Raw genomic sequence first — 15,165 nt, forward strand, 5'->3', positions numbered from 1 at the left:
TAGAACATGTAACAGAGATTTTAGTTTTAAATATTAGCTTCACTCTACTATTCTGTTTTTTTTTTCCCTTAGGGAATCCAATAAACAAATGTTATTCTTTCATTGCCTGGGTTCCATTTCCACTACTATCTCTGCCCTTTTAATTTATCTGTTTGCTTATTCATTTTTATTCTCTCACTTGCTTCGATATCTTTATTTAGTGACCCTTGTGATATTTTCATTTTTGTCTATTGTCTTTTGGGCATCTTTTAATTTATTTCTCGTTTCTTTTGTAAAGTGATTTCTCTGAGTACATAATAGTTGTTGCATATTTATGGGGGACTTGGGATGTTTTGATACAATAATACAATGTGTAATGATGAAATCAGGGTAATTAGGATATCCATAACCGGAAACATTTGTTGTTACTTGTTTTGGGAGCATTACAAGTCCTTTCTTGCAAGTATTTAAAAATATACAATAAGTTATTGTTAATTATGGTCGCCCTATAGTGCTATCAAACACTAGAACTTACTACTTCTAACTAACCCTACTTTTTGTACCCGTTAAACAGCCCCTTATTTCTGAGGAAACTTGGTTACGTCATCCTTGAGTTCAGTCCACTTTTTATTTCTCCCTGTTATTCACCCATTTCTGTTTTCTGTTTTCAAATCTCTGATTTAAGGTGGGTTTGTATTTTTAATGCTTCCTTGAGGCTTGAGCGTGGTGAATTCATTTTGAAGCGTGGGCTTGTGGTTCTCTTTTACATGCTTCACGGTGATTTTCAGAGATTTTCCTTGGCTGATATGTGTGAAATCTTTGCTCCTGATAGCGTTTACACTGGCTCTGTAGGTGTGACTTCATTTTTCTCTTGTTCATTTAATGCCGTTGGGCTTGCTTGTGTTTTGTAGGATTCCCGGTGCTCTTCTGTGGGCAGAGCACAGTCCTCCGACTCCACCTTTGCAGAACCCCGCTTTTACCTACTTTGCTTTTCCACTTGACCACTTGGTTGCCCAAAGGAGCTTTCCCTTCCTCTTGGCTCTTTCCTCCCCAAGGCTGCATGCCCCCAGATGGGCCCTCTCAGTGCTCCTGCTTCTCTCACAGCACCTCCCTGGGCCCAGTTCCTCCGGCCCCTTCTGGTGGACCTTCTGATTACCTCAGCACCCCTCCGTCTTCCCTTTGGGCTTTCTGTCCATTTGCTGGAAAGCTTTGTGGCTGGGACAGCAGTGAGAGAGAGAGCAGGCTGGGGGTTTGGTGGTATTTTCACTTTTCAGTTCAGATATTTTACACTTTTGGGGTTCTTTACCTTCACATTATGTGGCAGGTATGGCTTTGTGTAGATTTTACTTTCCTTTCTTGTTTTTTCTGTCTTTTGGGAGGACATTTTGGGATAGAAGCAGTTATACCACTGCCATTGTCCTCAGGATCCATGTTGCCAATTTTTTATTTTTATTTTTTGAGATGGAGTCTTGCTGTCACCTAGGCTGGAGTGCATTGGTGCAATCTTGTGTCATTGCAACCTTTGCGTCTCAGGGTTCAGTCGAGTCTCATGCCTTAGCCTTTCAAGCAGCTGGGATTACAGGCATGCACCACCATGCCTGGCCATATATATATATATATATATATTTTTTTTTTTTTTAACTTTTAAAAAATTTTTTAAATTTTTAATTTTTTTTTTATTTTTGAGACTGAGTCTCACTCTGTTGCCCAGGCTGGAGTGCAGTGATGTGATCTCGGTTCACTGCAACCTCTGCCTCCCGGGTTCAAGCAATTCTCCTGCCTTAGCCTCCTGAGTAGTTGGGATTACAGGCGCCCACCTCCACGCCAAGCTAGTTTTTGTATTTTTGGTAGAGACGGGGTTTTGCCATGTTGGCCAGTCTGGTCTCGAACTCCTGACCCCAGGTGATCTGCCCACCTTAGCCTCCCAAAGAGCTGGGATTACAGGCGTGAGCCACCGCGCCCAGCCCCGTGTTGCCAGTTTCTAAAACGAAACCACTGTATGTTACCAAACTGTGCTGTGGTGGCCACAGGCCTGGCTCATGGAGATGTCAGAGTCCTACCCAGGCAGGCTCCAGGAGGGGGGAGGCTGGGAAGATGAGGAGTTGTTGCCGGGGGTTCTTGGCCTCGTCCTCGTTAGTTTGCGACTTGGTGGTTCCCAGTTTGTGCTGGAGTACCCCAGGAGTTGGGGAGGACAGGCTGCTGGCAGTAGAAGGAACTCTGTACGGTTACCCAAGCCTGATGATCAGTGAGGGCTGAGCGGCTGCTCCATGTGTCAGCCCGCGTCTCCAGTCCACCCACGGCGCTGGCCCAGCCAGGACTAAGCTCCACCTTCTTCTCTGGGGCTGCCATTCTCAGCCACCCCCGCACCTCCCTAGTATAATTCCCTGAAATTGCCCTGTTTCTGGGCCGAGGATACACCCCATACTGCAGTGTGCAGTTCCTCCATCCTCCAAAACTCATCTGAGCATCTCTTCTGGTTCTCTTAGGCCCCAGCGTGGTGGGGGTTCTCTCTGTCCCCCAGCGCTCCCAGCCAACAGCACTGCTCACTTCTCCCTGATCCACCTGAATCTGCAGCAGTGGGCCCTGTGCCGGTTGTCCTGGCGCTGGGTCGGGTGGATTTTGGAGCGGGTGAGGGAGCTGAACAGAGCACTGTGCGCTGGCATCCCTTGTTGCTACTGCGGCAGTATTGTGTCTCCACAAAGGTTCGGGGGCGAAAGGAAATGAGAACCGGAGCTATGACTTGGATTCACAGGGAAGCTGAATAAAGGGAAAGGAGGGAGTTTAAACTTATCTGCAGGCATCACGTTAAATGTAATGTTTTCTTGACAAACAGCCAGCACACGGCATTATTTTTTAAAATCCCCTCATCAAAAGCTAAGACCAACGTCTTACATATGGAAGAGTTTCTATGCTACAGGTTATTCTAATGAGAAAAAAAAGAAAAGTGACTTACCATACTATACAATACTATCACATGAAATATTCATGTAAAAATTCTTTTCGAACAAGAAGACATATTCTTACAGGTAAGAAATGCTATGCAGATATTAAAAATTAATTCCTGAGCACAAGAGAGTGAGCCAGGGTAATGCGAGTGCAGTTTGTCCAGAGTTTACAAGCCAGGACCTGGGGTTCCCAGGCCTTGGAGCCGTCGCTAAGGACCTAAGCCTCGCTCTCCACTCCCGCTAGGCCGCAGGGACCCGCTCCTGGGGGATGGAGGGTGGGAAGCAGGGGGGAGGGGAGTTCCAAGCTCCTGCGGGAAACCCGGGACTTTCCAGTGTTCTCTTCTCAGTAATAGAAAGTACCTCCGGGGCAAGAGAGCAAGACTCCGTCTCAAAAAAGCAAAAAAACAAAACAAAGCAAAAAGAAAGTGCCTCCTAGAGAGTGGGTGGGAGTTGGAAGTTGCTTCAGTCTTCACTTCCATCTCTCAAGCCACACTTTCTGAGCTGGGGCCGCCTGCACAGGCGTCCTGGAGCAGGAGGGGTGGCTGGCAGTGCCAGGAGAGGAGGGCAGCTGTGGGCCCCCGGAGGCACCGTGGTGGCGGGCTTGGGGTTTCAGAGCACAACGTAACAGCTGTTTGAGAAACAGGGTGAGGACAGACGGTTGGGAATTACGCGAAAGCCTGCTTTGAAGGTTCACGGCGCTGGCGCTGGCGACACAAAGGTGGAGTTACTGCAGCCGTCTCCAGGTTCACAGCAGCCCAGGGGAGAGGGGGCACAAGAGCGCTGGGACCCCGCAGCTCTCAGGGCTTCTCTCAGGGGCGCAGAGGGCTCCTCTCCTTCCCCTTCGGCTCCTTCCTTTCGGGGTGACTGCCCCTCATGGCCTCCCTGACCGGGGTGCCCTGTGGGTGCTCCCGAGGGGATAGAGGTCGGGGTGGAGGATGTGAGCTCTGCAGGCCGCCCAGCCAGCGCCCACGTGCTCAGGTGCCAGCGAGGGACGCGTGTGTGCGTCAGCGTGACTTGGAGGAGCGCACTGTGCCTAGAACACTCTGACTCTGTCGCTCTGCGCCTGTCCGCCTCCCCAAAGGCCAGGTCCACTGCACCGAGTGTTTCAGCTTGTGGTGCATCTCCCTGTGGCCTCCCCGCCCCCACGCTGCAGAGGAAGAGTCCCCAAAGCCTTTCCTAAATCTCCAAAGTCCCTGTTTCCCTGGTGGCACTTCACACTAGCTGTTTGCCTGAGGTGGGACTCGCCAGAGATGGACAGTCACCGCCAGGAGAGGCCCCTGCGTGCCCTGGGAACCTGGGACTCAGTGCGTGCTCGGAAACGTGTAGGAGTGCAAGATTTACCATAGGTTTGACTATGTCTTTTCTTTCTTTTTAAATTAACTGAAACAACCCAAGAACTGGATTTCTTCAAATCTACCAATTTATACTTTAATTTAGAAAAAGGAAAAGCACTCACAAATAAATTTAGTCAGTCTATAATTATGGTATAAATAAGTTCCACTTAAATGTAATGTTCCAAGCATAATAATTTGTTGAGTAAATCAAATCATTGATACATCTTAATGTTCCTAAAGTTAGGAAATCATCTAAGCTTCATAAAAAGAAAGCATTTTATGTATTTAAATTTTCCCCAGAAGTCCCTCTTTGTTAAAAATAGAAAAACAAAACAAAACATTTTTTTTCATGACTTCAAAATTTGCGGATATTCTGTGCCTGGAAGGAATCCGTGGGGTTTCTCATGCTTTCCACACTGTGGTTCAGGACTGCAGCCCGGAAACCGCGTGATCGTGGAATTGCCATCAGAGGGAACACTAGAGGTTATTTAATCAAATTCTTTCATTTTATGAGCACATTTCAGAGGTCAGATGAGTTGAGTGGCGTCCCGCCACCCCCAGGACCCCTCTGGTCACAGTGGCTCTGGGTGGGCAACCCCAGTCCTCAGAAACCCCTGGCTCCTTGGGCACAACCCACTGAAGCCTTGTGTCCCCAGCCTCACACGGCTGCCCTGGATACTCCAGGTGAGCAGGGCCCTATTGGGTTGAACAGTTGTGACCTGCTACCCCTCAAGGGCTTACGTCCGGGGACTTACATGTGCATGTATTTCCATATCATCATTAAGAAACCTGTGCAATGTTACATTGTATGTGAATAGGCTATCATCACCTTTTCCCCTTTTGTTGACATTTAGGCTACTGTCTATGTTTTTCCTCCTGAAACAGCCATGTAAAGAACATCTTTGAGCATTGGGTGATGACTATTTTTCACCCTTCTTGCTAGGTAGGGTCTTTCTCAGGAAGGAAAGAGATTATGTGCTCAAAGGTCAGGTTTGCGGAAAGAATGGGTGTGCTGAACTCTGAAGAAGATAGGAGGTGACCTCGTGGGTCTAAGGGGTGAAGGGGAGATGGGAGCTGCAGTCCAGCAAGGGCTGTCCAGCCGTGGATTGTAGGAGGGGCTGCCCTCATCACCTGTGGCCTGGCCAGAGGAGCCAGGAGATTCAGTGACCTTGTTCCTCCCACCCATCGAATCCTGCCAATGTCTCCCATTGGCCAGACTTACCTGGATTCCAGAAGACGGGATTGCTGCCAGCAGCAGGGCTGAGGAGAAGGCTGGGGAGAAGGCCAGGGGTAGGACTAAAGGGCCATGAGGGATAGCCCCAGACAATCCTCCACTTGTGCCTGTTAGGATTTTAAAAACATCTTTTGTCCAGTCCAAGAGAAAATCACTTGTTCCCAAAACAAGAGCTGCACAGTATCCCATTAGCTACTCTGTGATATGGGGTGATGTTGGTTCAGTAACACCTGAAACTTAAAATGTTAGCTATCCCAATGCTCTTCATATATGACAATGGAGAATAAGTGGGGGAAGAGAAGCAACAAAATACCGTAAAACAGACCTGCTGTAGCCCCAGCTTCCAGAGCTGATTCTGAAGTCCGAATTGTTAGTTAACTCACTTCTCTAATGCCACATTCCCCTGACCTCTGCCACAACTTCAGATATGTGGTTTTTATCTGCTGTTGGGGTGACCCACACCATCATTCTCATAGGACCCGAGACCTTGGTGTTGTGTCTGTACTGGAGTGCCAAGGTGTATATGAACTGGGACTACTGGAATGCAACTGGAATGCAAGGAGGCACGCCTGTGAATGCCCAGCTCCCGGACAGTTCTTGCCAGCGTGAGGAAGCAGCAACCCAGTTCCCTCTGAGAATTGAGATCAGTCATCTTGGACAGTAGGGGGACTCTCCTTGTCTGCTTGATGGTCACAAGGCGTGTGGAGCTTCACATGGCCAGGGAGGACTCTCAGCTTCCAATGAAATGCTGACACCTGATGTGATACCTTGGTTCTTGTCTTCTTGGTTTAAGAGAATTTAAACAAGAGACACATAGCAAAAGAAGTGCAGCATGGAGTATTGCAAAAGAAAAAGAAGACTTTGAAAGTTAGGTGCAGAATAGGCAGGACACCCTGGGAGAGAGAGAAATTCAGGATGGGCTGCTCATAAGGATGAGACAGCAAAGACCGGTGCTAGGGAGGCTCCCACGGTGGGAGTCTTACCTGATTTTTTGTAAGGAGGTGGGAGAGGTGTTGCTGGTAAGAACGTTCTGGGTGGTCCTCTGGATGCACATGCACAGTTGCTGTACATGCATGTTCGTATACCGTACGTCTCATTAGCATCTTAAATCTCCACCCAGGGGTGTGTTTTTTGCTATTCTAATGAGGACGGGTAAGGTCGAAGTGCACATGCTCTCTAGAGGGCAAAGTCCCTACTGGAGATAGCTTTGCTTCAGTAGCTCAATGACAGTGTAAATGCTGAGGCTTATTGTGTTGACGGCACGGTCACCATGGTTGCCTCATCCTGAGAACATGGTCGCTGCCTTGACTGCCTATCCTGCCTCAGGTAATAAAGGTAATGGTACCTTGGTTAGTTATGTTTCCTTGGGTATTAGGACCTGCAAATCCACTGAGCTCAAGATTATTAAGACAGGGGGCAAAAATTCCTGAAGTGGGTCACTGAGTGTAGTAATAACGGAGGGAGTGCCCCTATCTCTCCCCTTTGTTTCCCACACTATGGTTCCCTGTGACGGAGATCGTGACATTCATTGGTAATTTGTTTAAGCACGTACTGCATGCCGTAGGGTGGCACGCCAATGTTGCAGACTTTGGGATTGCAGCAAATAGTACCTCTGAAGCTTTAGCAGGCCACTGTTCTGTCAAGTCAGCTGCTTCTGGGTAATGGAGCACATGGTGCCGCCAGCGATTCTGGCGTGACGCACTGCCTTCGCTGTAGAATAAGCTCCCTGTCAAAGGAACTGAGTGAGAAACCCAGGACTGGAAAAGGAATTCTGTACGTCAGTGAATGATGGGGCTGGATGAAGCTTTACAAGAAAGAAAGGGAAATCCTTATTTGTAAAATGGTTCTAACATGTCTAACCTAATCATAAGATTTCTAACCTAATCATAAATTTCTAACATAATCACAAGAGCCCTTGTGATTGGATTGTGCCCACCTCTATTGGTTAGGATAATTTCCTCAACTTAATCACATCAGCAAGTCCCTATTATCGTGTGTGTTCATCTTCTCTTGCTGCATAAATTAACAGGAATTGAGTGGCTTAACCCAACTTTATTCTCTTACAGTTTTGGAGACCAGAAATCTAAACTCAATCTAGTAGAGAGGGCTGTGTTACTTCTGGAGACTTCAGAAGAAAATAATATGATTTTTCTTCTTTAGCCTTTTGATATGGTAGATTGCATTGATTAATTTTCAAATATTGAGCCAACCATGCACACCGGAAATCAATCCCCCTTGGTCATGGTATATGATTATTTTCACATATTCATGGATTCAGTTTGCTAACATTTTATTGGGGATTTTTGTGTCTAAGTTCATGAGATACATTGATCTGTAGTTTTCTTTGTGCTAGCTTTATCTGATTTTGGCTTCATAAAATAAGTTGGCGAGTGTTCCTTCCTGTTTTATTTTCTGGAAAAGATTATATAGAATTGATGCGAGTTCTTTACATATTCAGGAGAATTTTTTTGTTAAGGTTTGCTGGGATAATTTTATTAAGAGATGAATATGTATTTTTTAGCAAGGTAAAAAAAATACAAATAATAATAACAACCCTTCTGTTCATAAATATCCCTTCAGGTGAAAACATTGGAAGTCACACAATTTAAAGAATGTGGCCCAAATAAAGCCCAAGTATTTTTTGCACACATTTATTTATTTTACCTACCATATGATCCATAATTCAACCTTTTATTCAGTTGCTGGCTTTATTAGTCTGTTCTCACGCTGCTGATAAAGACATACCCAAGACAGGGAAGAAAAAGAGATTTAATGGACTTACAGTTCCATGTGTCTGGGGACGCCTCACAATCATGGCAAAAGACAAGGAGAAGCAAGTCACATTTTACATGGATAGCGGCAGGCAAAGAGAGCTTGTGCAGGAAAACTCCTGTTTTTACAACCATCAGATATTCTGAAATTCATTGACTATCACGAGAACAGTGCAGGAAAGTCCCATCCCCATAATTTAATCACGTCCCACCATGTTCCTCCAGTGACTTGTGGGAATTGTGGGAGTTACAAATCAAGATGAGATTTGGGTGGGGACACAGCCAAACCATATCATTTCACCCCGGCCCCTCCCAGATCTAATGTCTGTACATAGCAAAACCAATTATGCCTTCCCCACAGTCCCCCAAAGTCTTAAATCATTTCAGCATTAACTCAAAAGTACACAGTCCAATGTCTCATCTGAGACAAGGCAAGTCCCTTCCGCCTATGAGCCGGTAAAATCAAAAGCAAGTTAGTTACTTCCTAGATATAATGGGGATACAAGCATTGGGTAAATACAGCCATTCCAAATGGGAGAAGTTGGCCAAAACAAAGGGGCTACAGGCCCCATGCAAGTCCAGAACCCAGCAGGGCAGTCAAATCTTAAAGCTCCAAAATGACCTCCTTTGACACCGTGTCCCACATCTGGGTCACGCTGATGCAAGAGGTGGGTTGCCATGGTCTTGGGGAGCTCCGTCCCTGTGGCTCTGCAGGGTACAGCCTCCCTCCCTGCTGCCTTCATGGGCTGGTTGAGTGTTGAGTGTCTGCGGCTTTTCCAGGTGCGCAATGCAAGCTGTCAGTGGATCCACCATTCTGGGATCTGGGAGCTTCTCACAACTCCACTAGGCGATTCCCCAGTAGGGACTCCTCTGTGTGGGGGCTCTGACCCCACATTTTTCTGCTGCGCTGCCCTAGCAGAGGCTCTTCATCAGGGCCCCGCCCCCGCAGGAAACGCCTCCTGGACATCCAGGTGTTCCCATACATTCTCTCAAATCTAGGTGGAGGGTTCCAAACCTCAATTCTTGACTTCTGTGCACCCGCAGGCTCAACAGCACGTGGAAGCTGCCAAGGCTTGGGGCTTCCACCCTCTGAAGCAACAGCCCAAGCTTTACCTTGGCTCCTTTTAGTCATGACTGGAGTGGCTGGAATGCAGGGCACCAAGTCCCTAGGCTGCACAGAGCAGGGAGGCGCTGGGCCCCACCCAGGAACTATATTTTCCTTTTAGGCCTCAGGGCCTGTGATGGGACGCGCTGCCAAGAAGATTTCTGACATGCCCTGGAGACATTTTCCCCATTGTCTTGGGAATTAACATTCGGCTCCTCATTGCTTATGCAAATTTCTGCAGCTGGCTTAAATTTCTCCTCAAAAAATGAGATTTTCTATTCTATCGCATTGTCAGGCTGCAAATGTTCTAAACTTTTATGCTCTGTTTTCTTTTTAAAACTGAATACCATTAACAACCCAAGTCACCTCTTGAATGCTTTGCTACTTATAAATTTCAGGGTTTTTTTTTTTTTTTTTTTTTTTTGCTGTCAATGGTGTATTGTATTCATCTGAAAAATCCTCATGGAAAATTGTTTGGTTTAGCTCTCAGAAGCCAACTTCTGAGCTCTGAGGAAACTTGCGTTCTTTTGAACTGCTCAGTCTTTCTTTTGAGCAAGGGACATTTTGGGACAGTTCTGCTTCCTCTTAACTTTTTTCTGGGGCTTCTTCTCCTAGACGGGATTCTCTCTTATAGCAACATGAGCTTTCTTATACATCTTCTCCATCATGTCTGTAGTTACACTGTTCTTCCTGTATTGAAAGAACTGTTTCTTGTAAGCATCTTCATCTTCCTCCATGAAGCAGCACATGTAATCTGCGACATTCTGGCCCATGATGTGCTTCTGGTGTACTTCTACACTAAATTCCTTGCTTTCAGAACCATAACCGGGAATCGTTTGGTACTGTGAGGGATAGACAAGCCTCTATCTACAGCTCTCTTCAGGGCACCAAGAACTTTATGGCCACTGGTAGTTCTGGCAAGGCCCGCATCCAAATAGCAGGTAAAGACACTTGGCTGACCAACAATGCTTTCCACATTGTATTCATCGCCAGTCACCTCTACTTGGCCTTCATAGATCTTTTCCATGCCAAACCCATTGAGAAGCCTGCAGACCAGCAGCAGGCCAGTGCCATATACTGCAGCATAATTGGTCAGGCCAACATTCCAACCGTATTTTCATAGTTCCCACGCATATGCTGTGCGTACTATCCTATCCCCTTCTGTATGGGCGTAAGCAACCTGACAAGCATATCTCTGTGTGCTACACAAACCGTCATCCTGCATTTGGCTGTGTTGTATTTATTTTTATCCTTTATCACCAAGCATTTCCAAGCATAATACTCAGTTTTACTTTCTTGTCATCTTCTGCATTTCACTTGATCTGTCTTCAAGTAGGCTTTATCCTTAACAACTTTACGAACCCCATCCTGTGGAACAGAGACCCCCATCCATGGATCAGCAGAGACCTGCCCTGCTTAGAAATTTCTTCCTCCAGATACCCTAAGTCATCTCTCTGAAGTTCAAAGTTCCGCAAATCTCTACGGAAGGGGCAAAATGCCACCAGTCTCTGCTAAAACATAAGAAGAGTTCCCTTTGCTCCAGTTCCCAGCAAGTTCCTCATGTCCATCTGAGAGCACCTCAGCCTGGACTTTATTGTCCACATCGCTATCAGCATTTTAAGTCTCTAGGAAGTCCCACACTTTCCCACCTTCTTCTGTATTCTGAGCCCTCCAAACTGTTCCGACGTCTGCCTGTTACCCGGTTCCAAAGTCGCTTCCACATTTTCGGCTGTCTTTTCAGCAATGCCCCACTCTTCTGGTACCAATTTCCTGTATTAGTCTGTTCTCACACTGCTAATAAAGACACACCAGAGACTAGGTTCTGGGTCCAGTGGAATATCACAATCACCCTTTGTGGCAGGTTTCAGTCAGAAAAGGAGGGTCACAACAGCTGGGCGATGGATACACAGATAGGTCCTAATGCTTCCCACAGGCAGGACCCAGCAAGGAGAGTTACATCACCTACAGAAGACCCAGGAATTTATTCTTTTCTCCAAGTCTAGCTACAAGTGCCAGCATCTCTCTTATTGGCTGGTTTATGGCATGAGTGTCATCATCACAACTGAGCTGGGCTAAAGTGTATGTCACAATCCAACCTTGAATACGCAAGGTCCAGGCAAAGGGTGAGAGTTACGTCATCTAGGTGCTGAGTGCAGTGATGCGTCACAATCCTTTTGTGGTAGGGTGCAGGCTGAGGAAGTGTCACGTGACCTTTGGGCTGCGGCCAGGCAGAAAAGTCAGGTCCCTCAGGTTCTGGACAGAGGCGTATGCCACAATCACACATGTTTGGGTGAGGCCCAGTCACGTATCACAATGCCACCTGTGGGCAGCACCAAGGCTGGAAAAGAGAGTCACATTTCCAAGGTGCAGAGTCAAACGATATGTCACAATCTCATCGGTGGACTGGGCTGAGGCAGGAGAGTCAAATCACGAAGGTGCTCAGCAGATACATACAACCACACCTGGCTGTGTGGCTGCTGTCTCCTCACTCCACATTCCAGGGCTCTGCTCTTTCCTTCAAAAAGGTCACCAGGTTTAGCTTAGAGACAGCAAGACCCAGAGATCAGGTTTCTGTCCTTCTTTTAAACCACATCTTTATACAAATCCTGCTAAGCAGGGTCCCAGTATTTCCACTCCTCCAGAGAGAATTCTATGGCCACATTCCTGAATGTAAACAGTTTCATTTCCCAGCTTTCAGGATGTCCTGGCATCTTAGCTATGCGTGTCCCAGGACCTGCAGATCACAGGGCAACAGAGGCTGTGACAACGTCACAGGGGCTCCGGAGACGGCGGACGCGGAACAGTGGCGATGAATCCCAAGCTCTGGCGGGAGTGGGAGACAAAGGCCCAGTGGAATTTTCTAGTGAAACCAGGAGTCTGGAATCTTTTTTTAAAAGGAAACTTTCAAATTAATAATTCAACTTCTTTCATGGCTAAAGGGCTATTCAGATTATAGATTTTATCTATGTTTTCATACTTTGTGTTTTTTGCGGAATTGGTTTCTTTTTAGTTGCCAAATTTGTGACTGTAAAGTTGTTGATAATATTCCTTTATTATCTTTTTAATGTCTGAAATATATGTAGCAAAATTTCCTATTTCATTCCTGATATTGGTGATTTGTGTCTCTCTCCTTTTATTTTTGGTCAGTCTTTTTAGAAGTTTGTCTGTTTTACTGATTTTACCCAAGAAACAGCCTTTTCTCCTTTGATTTTCATTGGTATTGTCCTATATTAACTATAGATTTCTTCTATGATCTTTATTGTTTCTTTCCTTGAGCTTTCTTTTGGTGCATTTTACTCTTTTTTGGCTAGTGTTTTTGAGGTAGGAACTTAGATTATTGATTTGAGATTTCTTTTCTTTTCCAGTGTTAACATTTAGTGTTATAAAGTTTTATTGCAGTTGTATTTCAGTTGCACCCTGTATGTTTTTATGTGTTGCATTTTCATTAAAATTCAGTTCTATATATTTTAAATTTTACTTTGAGACCTCTTCATTGACCCATAGACTGTTTAGAAGTATGTTGGTTAATTTCCATGCATTTGAAGATTTTTCTATTGTCTTTTTGTTTCTAACTTTATTCTGTTATAGTTGAAGAACATACTCTGTATAAGTTTGTTTTTTTACATTTGTGGAATTTTGTTTTATGATCCAGAATGTGATATATCTTGGTAAATCTTTCATGGGAACTTGCAAAAACTGTATTCTCCTGTTTTGGGGTGAAGTGTTTTATATATGTGAATTAAATCCCTTTGGTTCAGTGTTGTTTAGTTCTTCCATATTTTCAATTATTTTCTATGTAGCATTTCTATTAGTTTCTGGGGGCGAGTTATTTATGTTCCCAATTATAAACATGAATTTGTTTTTTCTTTCAGCTCTAGCAGTTTTTTGCTTCATGTATTTTACTGCTCTGTTGTTTGGTGCATACATATTTAGAATTTTGTATCTTCCTGGTGGATTGACCTATTTATCATTATTTAATGATTTTCTTTCCCTCTAGTAATTTACTTTGACGTCTACTTAGCTGATATTAATATAGTCACTCTTGCTTAAATTTTTTTTGTGTGTGTAACGTACCTTTTCCAGCGTATAGTTGGCTTATTTTTTCAATCCTTTCTGCCAGTCTCTGTATTTTGATTGATATGTTTAGAAAACGTACATTTAAGGTAATTATTGATATGTTATTGCTTAAATATGCCATTTCAATTACAGTTGGTCTTTCATATCCATAGATTTTGCATCCATGGGTTCATCCAACTACAGATCAAAAAAAAAATCCCACAAAGTTGCAAAAAGCCAAACTTGAATGTTCTGTGCGCTGACTGTTCTGTTGAGTCCATGCGAGTGATGAGATGCACAGGCATCGTGTTAGGTACTATAAGTAATCTAGAGATGATTTAAAGTGCACAGAAGAATGTGCTTAGGTTATATGCAAATACTATGTTATATGCAAATACTATGTTATATGCAAATACTAGGTTATATGCAAATACTAGGTTATATGCAAATGCTAGGTTATATGCAAATACTATGCCATATGCAAATACTATGTTATATGCAAATACTGTGTTATATGCAAATACTGTGTTATATGCAAATACTGTATTATATGCAAATACTATGTTATATGCAAATACTGTGCCCCTTTAAATAACGGACCTGAACATCTATGGAGTTTGGCATCACGCAGAGGTCCTGGAACCAGTTCCCCATGGATACTGAAGGATCACTGATTTATTTTCTGTTTGTTTCTTCTGTTTCCAGTACGTACTGTGTTTCTTTTGTCTTGGCTTTCTGTGTGTTACTTGAACATTTTTTACATTATATTTTGATTCACTGATAGTATTTTTTAGTGTTTCTCTTTGTGTAGTTTTGGAGTGGTTTCTTGGAGGACTACAGTATACATACATGACTTATTAGAATTACCACTTTGAATGAAGTGTGAAAATATCACTTCCATTAAGATTTCTTTATCTTTTCTTGAGTATTAGATGGCAACATAATTTTTGTTTAAATCATCAAATTGATCTATAAAACTCATGGGGAAAGGAATAATCTATTGTGTGTACACATTTCTGCTTTTTCTGTTCCTTTCGCTTCCTGATGCTCCAAAATTTGTCTTTCTTTTTTCTTTTTCTCTTTTTTTTTTTGAGGTGGAGTCTCACTCCATCTCCAGGCTGGAGTGCAGTGGCACAATCTTGGCTCACTGCAACCTCTGCCTCCCGGGTTCAAGTGATTCTCCTGCCTCAGCCTCCTAAGTAGCTGGGACTACAGGTGCGCGCCACCATGCCCAGCTAATTTTTCTATTTTTAGTAGAGACAGGGTTTCACCATGTTGCCCAGGGTAGTCTTGATCTCTTGACCTCGTGATCTGCCTGCCTTGGCCTCCCAAAATGCTGGGATTACAGTCGTGAGCCACCGCACCCAGCCTATTTTGTTTTTTATAATTTTCTTTATGTTCGAATAACTTCTTTTTTTTTTTTTTTTTTTTTGAGACGGAGTCTCGCTTTGTCGCCCAGGCTGGAGTGCAGTGGCCGGATCTCAGCTCACTGCAAGCTCCGCCTCCCGGGTTTACGCCATTCTTCTGCCTCAGCCTCCCGAGTAGCTGGGACTACAGGCGCCCACCACCTCGCCCTGCTAGTTTTTTGTAGTTTTAGTAGAGATGGGGTTTCACCATATTAGCCAGGATGGTCTCGATCTCCTGACCTCGTGATCCGCCTGTCTCGGCCTCCCAAAGTGCTGGGATTACAGGCTTGAGCCACCGCGCCCGGCCCTCGAATAACTTCTTTTAGCCAACCTTT

At 44.7% G+C, this 15,165-nt stretch overlaps 1 protein-coding gene and 1 pseudogene across 24 annotated transcripts in view; one reads left to right on the top strand and one right to left on the bottom strand.

Moving 5' to 3' along the window:
* The window catches only part of OCA2 (OCA2 melanosomal transmembrane protein), a 425,743-nt gene that overhangs the window by 194,375 nt on the left and 216,203 nt on the right, over positions 1–15,165 (top strand). The window lies entirely within an intron of this gene.
* LOC721801 (large ribosomal subunit protein uL18 pseudogene) lies at positions 9,848–11,133 on the bottom strand (annotated as a pseudogene).

This window comes from Macaca mulatta, chromosome 7, assembly GCF_049350105.2.
Source record: "Macaca mulatta isolate MMU2019108-1 chromosome 7, T2T-MMU8v2.0, whole genome shotgun sequence".
NCBI classification, from domain to species: domain Eukaryota; kingdom Metazoa; phylum Chordata; class Mammalia; order Primates; family Cercopithecidae; genus Macaca; species Macaca mulatta.